Consider the following 13451-nt stretch of genomic DNA (forward strand, 5'->3'; position numbering starts at 1 on the left):
GTGGAGACCCACTAGATAGTGAACACATAGGAATTGATGTACCCAGAAACCCTGTTGGAGATAGGGATAGACTCTGCCATGTGCTTTTCAGAAAATGTGGAATCATCAAATCCTCTATTGTCATATATGAAGCCTACAAGGCGGTTCTCAGCGATAAAATACAAATGATCACTGCACCAAAAAAAACAGAAGAAAGGCACCAAAATCCTCATCCTAGAGAAGCAATTCTTCACCCTGGAGAGTCAAGTAATTGAACACCCAAAGATAGACCAAACTAGAATATTAGTAACAGTCACGCAGAATATCTTAATGAAGTAGAGAATGTGGCCCATTGCCATTATCTCTCAAAACAGCGGATATTATACGAAGTCAGTGATAAGGCAGGTCACCCTTCTGGCCTGGCTGAGCTGCAGACAGGAAGAGGCAAGATGGATAGGAGAAATATTCAGTAATGCAGGAGGAAAGATGTCAAAGTCAGTGGGCATGGCTCTGGAGCTTGCCATGTATTATATAAAGACAGACCGCAGGGAGATGAGAGACACAACACTTCCTAGTGTCCTTAAATATCCATACCCTGAATCGGAAGGACTATGAAATGCTCAAGGAAACCTGTACACTGACAGACTCACAGACACCATAAAGAGTGTGCAATGTGGGAAGACACCTAGACATAAGGGGTTCCGGTGGAACTATATAAGCCCTTTGCATCATTTGTGGGTCCACACCTGCCGAAGATGTTTGATGAAGCCCTGAACCAGGGAACATTACCCCCAGATTTTCGCCGTGCCCTAATAATGGTAATCCAAAAGGGGGCAAACCACGATCAGATTGCGGGTCGTGTTGCCCAATCTCTCTACTTATTGTAGAAACCAAATTACTGGCCACTATGTTAGCCCATAGACTCAACAAGGTCATAACAGCATTTATCCATCGTGACTAGACGGGATTTATAGCAAGCTGAACTTTCTGTCAGAACCTCAAATGTCTACCCAACTGGCTAAACTCTGCGAAAGATTCTAAGGTCAAACTCTCAATCGATGCTGAAAAAGCATTTGACTCCCTCGGTCCTAAGGCGCTTAAGAGGTGGACTGTGTTTCTGTAACTAGGTGTCCCTCTTAAATAGGGGCATGACAGATGCAATTCAGATTAATGGGGTGTTATCTGCAACATTTCCACTGGACAGAGGACCAGGCAGCAGTGCTTACTCTCTTCCCTTCTGTTTGGGCTGTGCATAGAACCACAGGCTCGTTGCATCCAAATGAATGAGAGGCTCATCAGTGTAAACATGAGTCAACAGAGGGAAAAGATATCCCTATATAAGGAAGATGTCCTAATGTATATAGCCAGACCTGGTGAGACACTAAGGCCCATCCTAACACTTTTTGAGGATTTCAGAGAGTACTTTGGATACAAAGTAAACTGGAACAAAATGATGCTCTTTCAGATTGGTGACTGGGCTTCTGAAGAAGACATTCCTTATCTTCTTATGGTAGCATATGATCGTTTTAAATACCATGGCATCTGCATAATGATGGACTCGGATGGGTTCCAAGAAAATAACCTAGAAAGGCTTATAACAGATATGCCAGGGGACATCTCCAGATGGCGCAAACAACCAATGACACTACTCGGGAGAGCAGCCGTTTTCAAGATGATCACACTTCCAAAACTTCTATATGTGATGCAAAACACAGCCTTTCGAAAACCTGAGGCGACATTTACATGTATGAAGAAACAAATCAGATTGCGGTTGTGGGATGGGGCAGCTCTATGGCTAGACCTCAGAACCCTTTTTAGGTCGGTGTATAACTGTGGGATTGCTCTTCCACATTCAAGGGCCTACTTATGTGCTTAACAAAACTCAACATGAACTTCTCCATGGTCTAGATATATAAACAATACGTTTATGATATAAAAATATAATACGCCAGACAAGTGTCATTTATAATTCATTGATCTTAGATATAAACAAAATCTTCTTTGTTTTGCAACTTTTTAACATATAGAGAAATTATATTTAACAATGATATATATATATACACAATTTGTGAGCTCCACATACACGGAAAGAACAAATAAACCGTATAAATACACTAAGAACAAAGACAAAAATAAATCAACTACATCACAAATTTAGACAAGGCTATCACATACAGACCTACAGAGAGAAAATGTACACATCAAGACATTAACTACAAACAACTTATAGGGTTCTAAAGCTTAATTTATATTGTAATAACCATTATAGTGCAATTTTAAAAACGTCTGAAATTTTATATAAAGCACAATGTAATGTAGACAGAAATGAGCCGATGCGTGTTTCGGAAGTTTACAAATCGATGTAAGTGAGTGGCGCAACCTTCATCAGGGCGCTGTCTTTGTATTTAGTTCTGTGGCAGCTGCCATCCAATCTGCACTTATTCAAAGACAGTATCAAGCATAGGGGGCTCTCAACAATCTCTAAATACTGTTTTGTTAAGAAATGACTGTGGAACTAGAGTAATACACAATCACCTTATCATAGGGGAGGCTTCTATGGAATAGAAGATGTTTAAACCGAGTGCATTCCAAATGAAGAACCAGGGGCAAATAAGTTGTTTCAAGGAAAAATCCACTGAGAAGAGCAAGGCACCATCAAGGTAAAGGGCCCACCAATGGCTGGAGATGGTCTGTCAAGGGTCTAGTTGCGGAGTCCATTACTTATACCATTTCAGCCTTTGAAGTTGCCAAACTTCAAAGAAAAGTCTTTGTAGTGCACAAGACACTGCCCTTCGTTGCTCTAGCTCCAGACACACTACAGGGAGTGGAGACTTCTTTGTGTGGGGATAGGTACAGCCCTGTTCAAGTGTCAGTGTCAATTCCTCCCACCACTCTAGCTCAGGAAGGTCCATCAGCCTGGTGATGAGCCATCAGGACATGCAAGGCATACCTCAACTCCCTTTGTGTGACTGTCTAGAGTGAATGTGCAAGAGCCCAACTATCTCCCAGGCGTTTATTCAGAGACAGGCAGAGGCACAGAATGGTTGAAGTAAGAAAAGGCTCACTTTCTAAAAGTGGCATTTTCAGACCTGCAATTTAAAAACCACCTTTACTAAAAGATGTATATTTAAATGATGAGTTCAGAGACACCAAACTCCAATTTTCAATCTATTCCAAATGGGAAATTACACTTAAAAGATGTTTCAAGGCAATGGGAGAGAAAGGCCTTGTAGTGAAAAACAAATGCAGTCGTTTTTCACTACCTGGACATGTAAAAACACAAACATACATGTCCTACCTTTTAAATACACTGCACCCTGCCCGTGGGGCAACCTAGGGGCTACATTAGGGGTGCCATACATGTAATAAAAGGGAAGGTTTGGGTTTGCCAGGTCAACATGGTAGTTTAAAACTGCACATACAGGCTCTGCAGGGGCAGGCCTGAGACATGTTTGCAGGGCAACTCATGTGGGTGGAACAATCAGTGCTACAGGCCCACTAGCAGCTTTTGACTTATTGGCCCTGGGCACACTGTACTAGGGACTTACTAGTAAATCATATAGGCCATTCATGGAGAAAGCATATACCATTACTTTTTAGGCATAGAGCACTTGCACTTTAACACTGGTCAGCAGTGGTACAGTTCCTAGAGTCCTATTGCCAGCAAAAACGAAATTCAGTCCACAGTCAAAAACAGGAGGTCAGAAGGAAAGGGACAGGGGAAACCACGTCAAAAGATGCCAAGTCTAACACAATCTAACTGCACTAAACTGCAAACTATGGGCCTCATCTACAAGAAAATGACTCTGCGCGGTGTCACAAGCCATTTATTTGCTCTCCAAGCTGGACTAGGCCAATGCAATGACAATTGGTACACCAAAAACCCAACCCTTAGCGATGGTCTACACTCAGCGCAGCAGCCAGACTTCTCTCTGATGAGAGACGCTTTGACCACATCACTCCCATACTTACGAAACTCAATTGACTTCCAGTCGAAGCAAGACGCATTACTAAAACAGCTAGCTTAACCCACAAAGCGCTCTACTCTGGAAAATCAACCTACCTTGCAAACAAATTATCAAGAGTGGGCAAAAAGAGACCTCTGTGAAGCTTAAACTCTCTACCCCTGATCCCACCTAAATATAAAAAAAAAATCTCTCTCCCGCTCCTTCTCTGGGAATGCTTCCAGAATTTGGAAAGCTCTACCACAAGAACTACTTGGCTTTCCATCTTATCTACACTAAACTCAGGAAATACCTAAACCCATCCTCCTAAAATAAACTGACCTGCGCAGATACACATCCTGACCTCCAAAACAAGTTCATCCCGACCTCTGAATCAACTACACACTCTTTCTGCCAACTCATGCTACATTCTACCATAGCTACCTCGAAACTGCATTGACTATCTAAACCATCTCCATTGTATATATCATCCTGTTATATATTGCTGTTTGTATGCATCCTACTTGTATTGCATCTTTGAAAACATGGTCTGTGCAAACCTTGTAAAGCGCTCTGCCGCCCTTGGCCCAAGTTTGCCCTTTATAAAACTCGAAACGTAAAATAAATAAATTAATAAATTTGCCCCTGCCATGCTGCCAATGATAGTAACAACACAAACGGTTCACTGATAGAATATCGACGCTCAAAATAATGCCATACACAAATATCGAGTCATAAATATCGATGTCAAAAATATCGGCATCCTATATTTATAATGGTAAGTATAAAAATATCAGGAAAAAACTATCGTTATAAAAAAGTTAAATATATTAAATAATAAAATTTATTATACATTTGAACAAATATAAGAAATAAATTTAATTTAAACATTTTTTAAAAATACATATATCAAATGTTATCTATATATATATTTACTTTAAAAAAGAATAAACTATTAATTTTAATTTATTTTTAAATTTGATAAATATATAAAAATGTACATATATATATACATAACATATGTAAAAAAAAATTCCCTCATAGTCATGACTGTACAGATATAGTGCTTGCAATTTGTACACAAGAAGTATACACTTTTATTGTTTCCACTGGTATGATCCTAATTGGTGGTTCTATGTTTCATTTCAGGAAGTGAAGACTGGGCTTAGAGATGTGAGGTCTACCAATGTGGTTCATGCAAATTTCCTCCTCTTCAACCGCCTTCATTTTCTTCTCACATCCTCCCTTCCTGCACTTGTCTAAAAGAGATCACCACATTCCCCTTAACCATGTTATAATTCTGTCTTAATAGTTATATCATCGCACGTGCACTTTTATCACTTCTTGTTTGAGCACGACACACTGACTATTTCCTGACCGCTTGGCATATGACACAGATCTAAGTCTGTAAGCATCTATGAGCACTTAGCCAGTGATCACAACAGAGTATTTATATGTTCTAGGCACTTGCCACCAGGCTCAGGTGGGCGGACGTCGTGGACATGAGTGGCATTGATATTCACAAGTGACACTTGCCACCTGAATAGGCTGATATTGCAGTTTCTTCTTTCCCCTTTATTTTTATTTTTGATTAAGATGTTACAAGATATGTACGCACGCACTCCGACAGACGATCTCAACACTATGTTATGATTAATCGAGATTATCTTTTGCGCTAGATCCAATGCGATCGTAACTTTATGCGCAGTGCACTGTCTGTCTCTCTTGTTTACTCTCTTCTAAAGTATTTTTAACTTTATTGAGAGGCGACAATATACAATGCCTCTTAGAGGAGACCTTTTCCAACACTCAGGGCAGCCCTTCGTCGCTGTTTATCTTGTCAAAACGTTGCACGATATATATATAATTTCTTTCGTGTTTATACTGTTATGATTGAGGTTACTAAAAGACAATGCATTTGTGTTACGCTTAACAGTAAGTATGTTTTCCATTTATGAATTCATTTATGCATTTGTTAGTAGTATCATTTGCATTACGATGTCCTCTTTCTATTCCCATTGCATTGCATTGAGATTTATGTGGTCATTTTCAGTGTTGTCACTTACACGTGATCAAGCCGGACGGCGAAACGCGTTGTGTTTATTAAATCAGCAGTTTTCCAGCACTCTTTTCTGGGTCCAGTGATTTCTGAGAGCGTACTCATTGGAATAGATTGAATTACTATATTTGAATGCCGGTTTTCTCCGCCAGCGTGCACGCCACTCTCCTAGGGTCCATTCGAGTACGGAAGGAGTTGTTTGCCCATACGTTATATATATATATATATATATATATACATACATACACCTATAACATAAAATCTAATAAAAAATAACATTATATTATAAATTAAAACATTAAAATAATTAATACTCTTTAAACTTACATTTTGCCCTCCTTTGAGTGCAACAGTAGGGAAAGTGTTGGATAGCAAAGGGGTGAAAATAACTATTCCCACTCCAGTGAGTGCAACAGTAGAGAAAATGTTGGATAGTGGAGGGGTAAAAAATACTATTCCCACTCCACTGAGCACAACAGTAGGGAAAGTGTTGGATAGTGGAGGGGTAAAAATTACTACTCCCACTCCCGTGAGTGCAACAGTAGGGAAAGTGTTGGTTAGAGGAGGGGTAAAAAATATTATTCTGACTCCAGTGAGTGCAACAGTAGGGAAAGTTTTGTATAGCGGAGGGGTAAAAATTACTATTCCCGCTCCAGTGAGTGCAACAGTAGGGAAAGTGCTGGATAGCGGTGGAGTAAAAATTACTATTCCCACGCCAGTGAGTGCAACAGTAGGGAAAGTGTTGGATAAAGGAGAGGTCAAAATTACTATTTCAACTCCAGTGAGTGCAACAGTAGGGAAAGTGTTGGATAGCAGAGGGGTAAACATTAATATTCCCATTAGAGTCATTCAAAATTAAAAACAAACAAAATGTCGACTACAACACAAAAGATTTTAAAAAAGAAAAAAAGAAAACATATATAAAAATTTACAAAAGATAAAAACATATAATGATGTTCAAAAGATCTAACAAGTACCTAGAAAGATTTTCTTTTTTAAATTAAATAATTTACAGCCAATTAACTATTTTAATTGAAATTAACTAGAAATTATTTATGATCAAAAACATTATCACATAAATGTAATCTTTTTTATTGCTTACCCTATAACACCACACAATTCACTACTCACATCTAAATTTAAAAATAATGTAACTCCATAATTAACATAATTAATGATCAATTAAATAAATATTCATAATTAAAAACAAATTAAAACAGATAAAAATAATTTACTCCTCAAACATTACCCATATAAAACCAAAACCCACACACAAAATACAAATAAACAATTACCATAAATATTTTACATTAATAAATTAATATCAATTGAAAACAACTTATTAATTAATTTCAAATAATTTACTTTCCACCCTTTACCACTATAAACTTCACAACTCACATCTTAGATTAATTACACAATTGGTATATTTAAATTTTAATTAATTAATTAGCATTAATTAACAAATAATGATTAATTAATTATAAATAAATTACTTCCCACCCTATCTCCCTATAAACACCACCACCCGCACCTAAAACAATAACACAATAAACATAATTAATAATTGATTAGTTAATGATAATTAACAAGCAAATAAAATAATTAATAATAAATGAATTTCCACAATTAACGTAACACTATAAAATATAAATTAAAGAAATACTAATAAATAAAAAATTATAAATAATTTATTGTAATGAAATTACTTCCCACCCTATTCCCCTATAAACCCACAACCCACTCCTAAAAAAATGACAAAATTAACATAATTACCAATTAATTAATTAACAAGCAATTAATAAATAAGTAATAATAAATTAATTCCCACAATTAACACTATAAAATGTAAATTAAATAAATATGAATAAATAAAAAATATTCATACATTTATTATAATTAAATTACTTCCCACCCTATTCCCTTATAAACCCACAACCTGCTCCTAAAAAAATGACACAATTAACATAATTACCAATTAATTAACTAATAATAATAATTAACAACCAATTAATAATTAATTATTAATAAATTAACTCCCACAATTAACACCATAAAATCTAAATTATATAAATACTAATAAATAAAACAAAATCATTTATTATAATTAAATTACTTCCCACCCTATTTACCTATAAACCACAACCCACTACAGAACTAAAAAATGCCAAATTGAATTAAAATAAAATTAATACCTACTAAAAATGTCAATCAATCAATCAATCAGGGGTTTATAAAGCGCACTACTCACTCATGAGGGTCTCAAGGCGCCAGGCGGGGAGGGTCAGCTCTGGATCAGTCGAAGAGCCAGGTCTTGAGGTCCTTCCTGAAAGTGTGCAGGGTTGGGGAGCGTCTGATGTTCACGGGGAGCTCGTTCCAGGTCTTGGCTGCGATGTAGGAGAAGGCTCTCCCGCCTGTTCTGTTTCTGCGGATGCGGGGGACCTCTGCCAGGGCGAGGCCGGCGGAGCGGAGGTTCCTCTTGGGTACATGGAAGGATACTCTCTCATTGAGGTATTTGGGTCCTATGTTGTTGAGGGATTTGTAGGCGTGGGTGAGGAGTTTGAAGGTGACCCTCTTCCCGACGGAGTGCCAGTGGAGGTCTCGTAGGTGTTGGGTCATGTGTTCGTGACGTGGAGTCCTGAGGATGATTCCGGCAGCGGCATTCTGGATGGTCTGGAGTTTGTGTAGTAGAGCTCTGTTGATTCCGGCGTATACGGCGTTGCCGTAATCCAGTCTGCTGGTTATGAGCGCGTGGGTGACGGTCTTTTTGCAGTCAGGGGGATCCATTTGAAGGTCTTGCGGAGGATTCTCAGGCAATTGAAGCTGGTGGAAACAACGGCGTTGATCTGGCGGTTCATGAAGAGGGAGGAGTCGAGGATGATGCTGATGTTTCGTGCGTGGTCTGTAGGAGTGGGTGGATTTCCGAGGGCAGAGGGCCACCAGGTGTTGTCCCAGGCGGAGGTGCAGAGTCCGAGGATGAAGACCTCGGTCTTCTCTGAGTTGAGCTTCAGACAGCTGTCTTTCATCCAGACTGCCACGTTCTTCATTCCTTCTTGGAAGCAGAGTCTGGTGTCTTCGGGATTCTTCGTGAGTGAGAGGATGAGCTGGGTGTCGTTGGCGTAGGATACAATGCTGAGCCCATGCTGTCTCACGATGGCAGCTAGGGGGGCCATGTAAATGTTGAAAAGCGTGGGGCTGAGCGATGATCCTTGGGGTACTCCGCAGTTGATATCGGAGGGTTCGGAGAGGAAGGGAGGGAGTCTGATCCTCTGGGTTCTGCCGGATAGAAAAGATTGGATCCAGTCGAGGGCGGCTCCTTGTATCCCCACGTCGTGAAGTCTGGCTGCGAGAGTGCGATGAAACAAGGTGTCAAAGGCTGCGGAGAGGTCTAGAAGGATGAGGGCCGCTATGTGTCCCTGGTCTAGTAGCATGCGGATGTCATCAGTGGCGGCGAGAAGGGAGGTCTTGGTGTTGTGGTTTCTGCGGAATCTGGACTGGGAGGCGTTTAGTGTGGAGTTCTCTTCGATGAAGGTGGTCAGCTGGGCGTTCACAAGTCTCTCGGTGACTTTGGCCACGAAAGGGAGGAGAAAGATGGGCCAGTAGTTTTTCAGGTCAGTTGTGTCGGCCGAGGGTTTTTTGAGGAGGGGTTTAACCTCTGCCCGCTTCCAGCCGTCTGGGAAGATGTCGGACATGAAGGAGGTGTTGATGGTTAGTCCAAGTTCGTGTGCGATGGCGATGGCGGCGGCAGCCCTGTGGAATATGTGCAGTGGGCAGGGGTCCGTTGGGGCTCCTGAGTGGGTTTTCTTCATTGTAGCGGTGATGTGTTCGACGGTAGAGGGATTACAGGTCATGATGTTTGGCTTATCCGCGGCGTTGGGGGGAGGTGATGTACGGAGTCGGGTCGCTGAAATTGTCATAGAGGACCGATGGAAGTATGAGCTGAGCTTGTCGCAGAGTTCCTGGGAAGGTGTGACATCCGTGGCTTTGCTGGGGGGTTTTGTGAACTGCTGTATAATGTTGAACAGTTCCTTGGCGTTGGTTGCGTTGGTCTGGACTTTGGGGTCCATTAGGATGTAGGGCGGTGGGACCACCGCCGCGCTGGCGGTGCGGAAAAATGCCTTTTTCCACCTGCTAGCAGCAGACATCACACCCATCATATTAGTATGGTCAAACATAGGCCAATTCCCGACCGCCGCGGTGCGTAACGCACCGTCATCAAAGTGCGCCTGCCACAGTGGCGGTGGGAGCCAATGGAGACCCTCCGTCCTGCGGAATGACGTCTGCCCCGCTCCACAAATTAGGATGACTCAAGCAAGCAGACACACCGCAGTGGAGACACTGCCCAACCAGAGACGGCGGAAACTAGACTGCGGAGCGCGAAACCAGAGTCCCGGTCACGACCGCCATGGACCCAGCTCTACACGTCTTTCTGGTGCTGTACCTGCTACATCACCAGGAACTCATGGACCGCCGCGGACGACGCTGCAGGTACGCAATAACACAACACACAACACACAACCCACGGCCTGACACAGGGTCCATATCCACATCAGACACCCTAGGGGGGATAGGGACACATCCACAAGGGCACCCACATATCACCCACCTGCCACAAATGCACCCCGCTGCATCCTGCACACACAGCTACCGCCACCATGCAGAAATGTCCCGGTCATGTCACCGCAGCGGCGAACACAAGCAAATACATGCGCAATGCAGAAGGCAGAGCCAGTGCCAGGCATGGGCAGGGCACAAAGACCACAGGGCCACACCCCCTCCCACCACACAGTAGCACACCCCATGAAGGCACATGCCATGTGCCCCTCCTGTGCGCCCCATGCAAAACAACAAGCCAGGTCAATACACACCCTGCACCACACAACAAACAATCATGGAGACACACACTGCAGGAGTGGCTGCACAGGAACACGCAACACACAGCACAGTAGCACAGGGCCAAGGAAACACACACAACACCACACTCAGGGAAATATAAATGAGGACAAGCAACAAATGAACACATACAAGGAACCAACATCCAAATGGACACACAGCCTGCACAGTCACACATACATATCACAGACTGACACACACATACACACCCCACATGCCAACAGCAATGGAGTACAACAAATAGGTAAACCAAAGTGGGCTGCACACAAATGGAAGGCCATGGAGACACACAACAAGCATGTGTACATCACATCAACACTAGGAACAGAGCACAGCACCCTCACACCATCAAAGCACACATGGCTGGCACAGTCAGTTAAATCAAACCACAGACAGCTCAGTGCAACCACACAGGGAGACAGCAAGGCAAACCATGTATAGGCACAAGGATGAAAGGATGAAAGGAAGATCCTGAAGTCAAACTGGGAACAGCCACACATACATACAACTACTTCAAAGGAGTACACAAGCAGCACTACATACAGGGACCATCTACACACCTCAGGACTGACAAACACCAGTAAGAATTTACATACATATCCCTCTCACACCAGCACCACACAACACCAGTGCCAAACACTGAAGGCTGCCAATACTTAACATATTAATGCTTGACAAGGGGAAACCCGTAAGGTAGGAAGGACCCAGGGTACTTACTATTTTGAAAAACAAGAGGTCCTTCAAAAACAATGCAGCATGCGATAAATATAGACCAGAATCGGCTCTATATCACTTGTACAATGCCCAGCCAGACATTGAAGTTTTAATGATCAATAGACGTAATTTCTGACATACAATAGAATGTAGAGTGGGACACAGTCCTGTGTCCTTACCAACTGAACAAAAAGTACAGACAGTCAAACACAAGAAACATCCATCAGGCTGAAGAATGAAGCTTATAGCCAGTACGAGATACAAGGGCAAGCTTTCTTAAAGGTACAGTGTCATGCACAATTTTTAACAAATGCGTTTAAAATGCATGTTTGTACATGGGGTCGACGACGTTTCGATCTATTCAACCAATACATAGATCATCATCAGGACTAGAGAGAATATAAGCCTGAATTTACAATTCCTGTAAGAAGGAAGTGGGAGAAAATAAGGGAGAAAGGAGAGGTACATTAAAACCTAACAATACTGAGAAGAAACAATGGTGCCAGTTATCATGCACGGCATGCCATACGTGAGGAACACACCAGACGGCTGGTTGTTGAAGCGAAGGAATTGAATTTGTGAGAATAATCGGTGAATTGACCCGAATGATCAAGGCAAGAACAAACGCACAGGCTGTGAGTTGACAGAGTACGCGTGAACATGTGCAAGGGGCTAACAATGGTACTATAGGGCGGCCAGGAGGAGAGGTAAGGTGTTTGTGTATTTTTGGAAGAGTGTAAATTACCGGTGTTCTGGGTGATTTGGCATTGAGAAATTGGAATTCTTTAGGGCTAAGAAAGCCGTCACGCTGGGTAGTTGGTCGTTCCTTAATTCCCTCAACAAGCTGCAGCGCACAATTGGTGAGTCCCCCTTCCCTCATTTCGCCCTTCCCTCATTGGGTAGTTCCCTTTTAATTTTTCCCGTCCTTAGTTTTCAGCTGAACCTCCATGGTATTGTCCTGGCCGGTTGATCCGCGCAACCCTTTCCCAAACCTGGGACTGTGTGCAATTATTCAAGGAGTCATTCGTCTCCGAAATGGGTTAGTTTCCCGCCTTCCTTGCGTTCATAGTCACGACGTTACCGGCTCACCTTCAGTCCTCACGTCTTCTTGACTGTTCGCTAGCTCGATTATGCACTAGTTCACCGAACTACGATACTATTTTGCGGTTCACCACACGCTCCACTACGTACCATTGTTAGCCCCTTGCACATGTTCACGCGTACTCTGTCAACTCACAGCCTGTGCGTTTGTTCTTGCCTTGATCATTCGGGTCAATTCACCGATTATTCTCACAAATTCAATTCATTCGCTTCAACAACCAGCCGTCTGGTGTGTTCCTCACGTATGGCATGCCGTGCATGATAACTGGCACCATTGTTTCTTCTCAGTATTGTTAGGTTTTAATGTACCTCTCCTTTCTCCCTTATTTTCTCCCACTTCCTTCTTACAGGAATTGTAAATTCAGGCTTATATTCTCTCTAGTCCTGATGATGATCTATGTATTGGTTGAATAGATCGAAACGTCGTCGACCCCATGTACAAACATGCATTTTAAACGCATTTGTTAAAAATTGTGCATGACACTGTACCTTTAAGAAAGCTTGCCCTTGTATCTCGTACTGGCTATAAGCTTCATTCTTCAGCCTGATGTATGTTTCTTGTGTTTGACTGTCTGTACTTTTTGTTCAGTTGGTAAGGACACAGGACTGTGTCCCACTCTACATTCTATTGTATGTCAGAAATTACGTCTATTGATCATTAAAACTTCAATGTCCGGCTGGGCATTGTACAAGTGATATAGAGCCGATTCTGGTCTATATTTATCGCATGCTGCATTGTTTTTGAAGGACCTCTTGTTTTT

The sequence above is a fragment of the Triturus cristatus genome, chromosome 1_1 (assembly GCF_964204655.1).
Source record: "Triturus cristatus chromosome 1_1, aTriCri1.1, whole genome shotgun sequence".
Classification (NCBI taxonomy): Eukaryota; Metazoa; Chordata; class Amphibia; order Caudata; family Salamandridae; genus Triturus; species Triturus cristatus.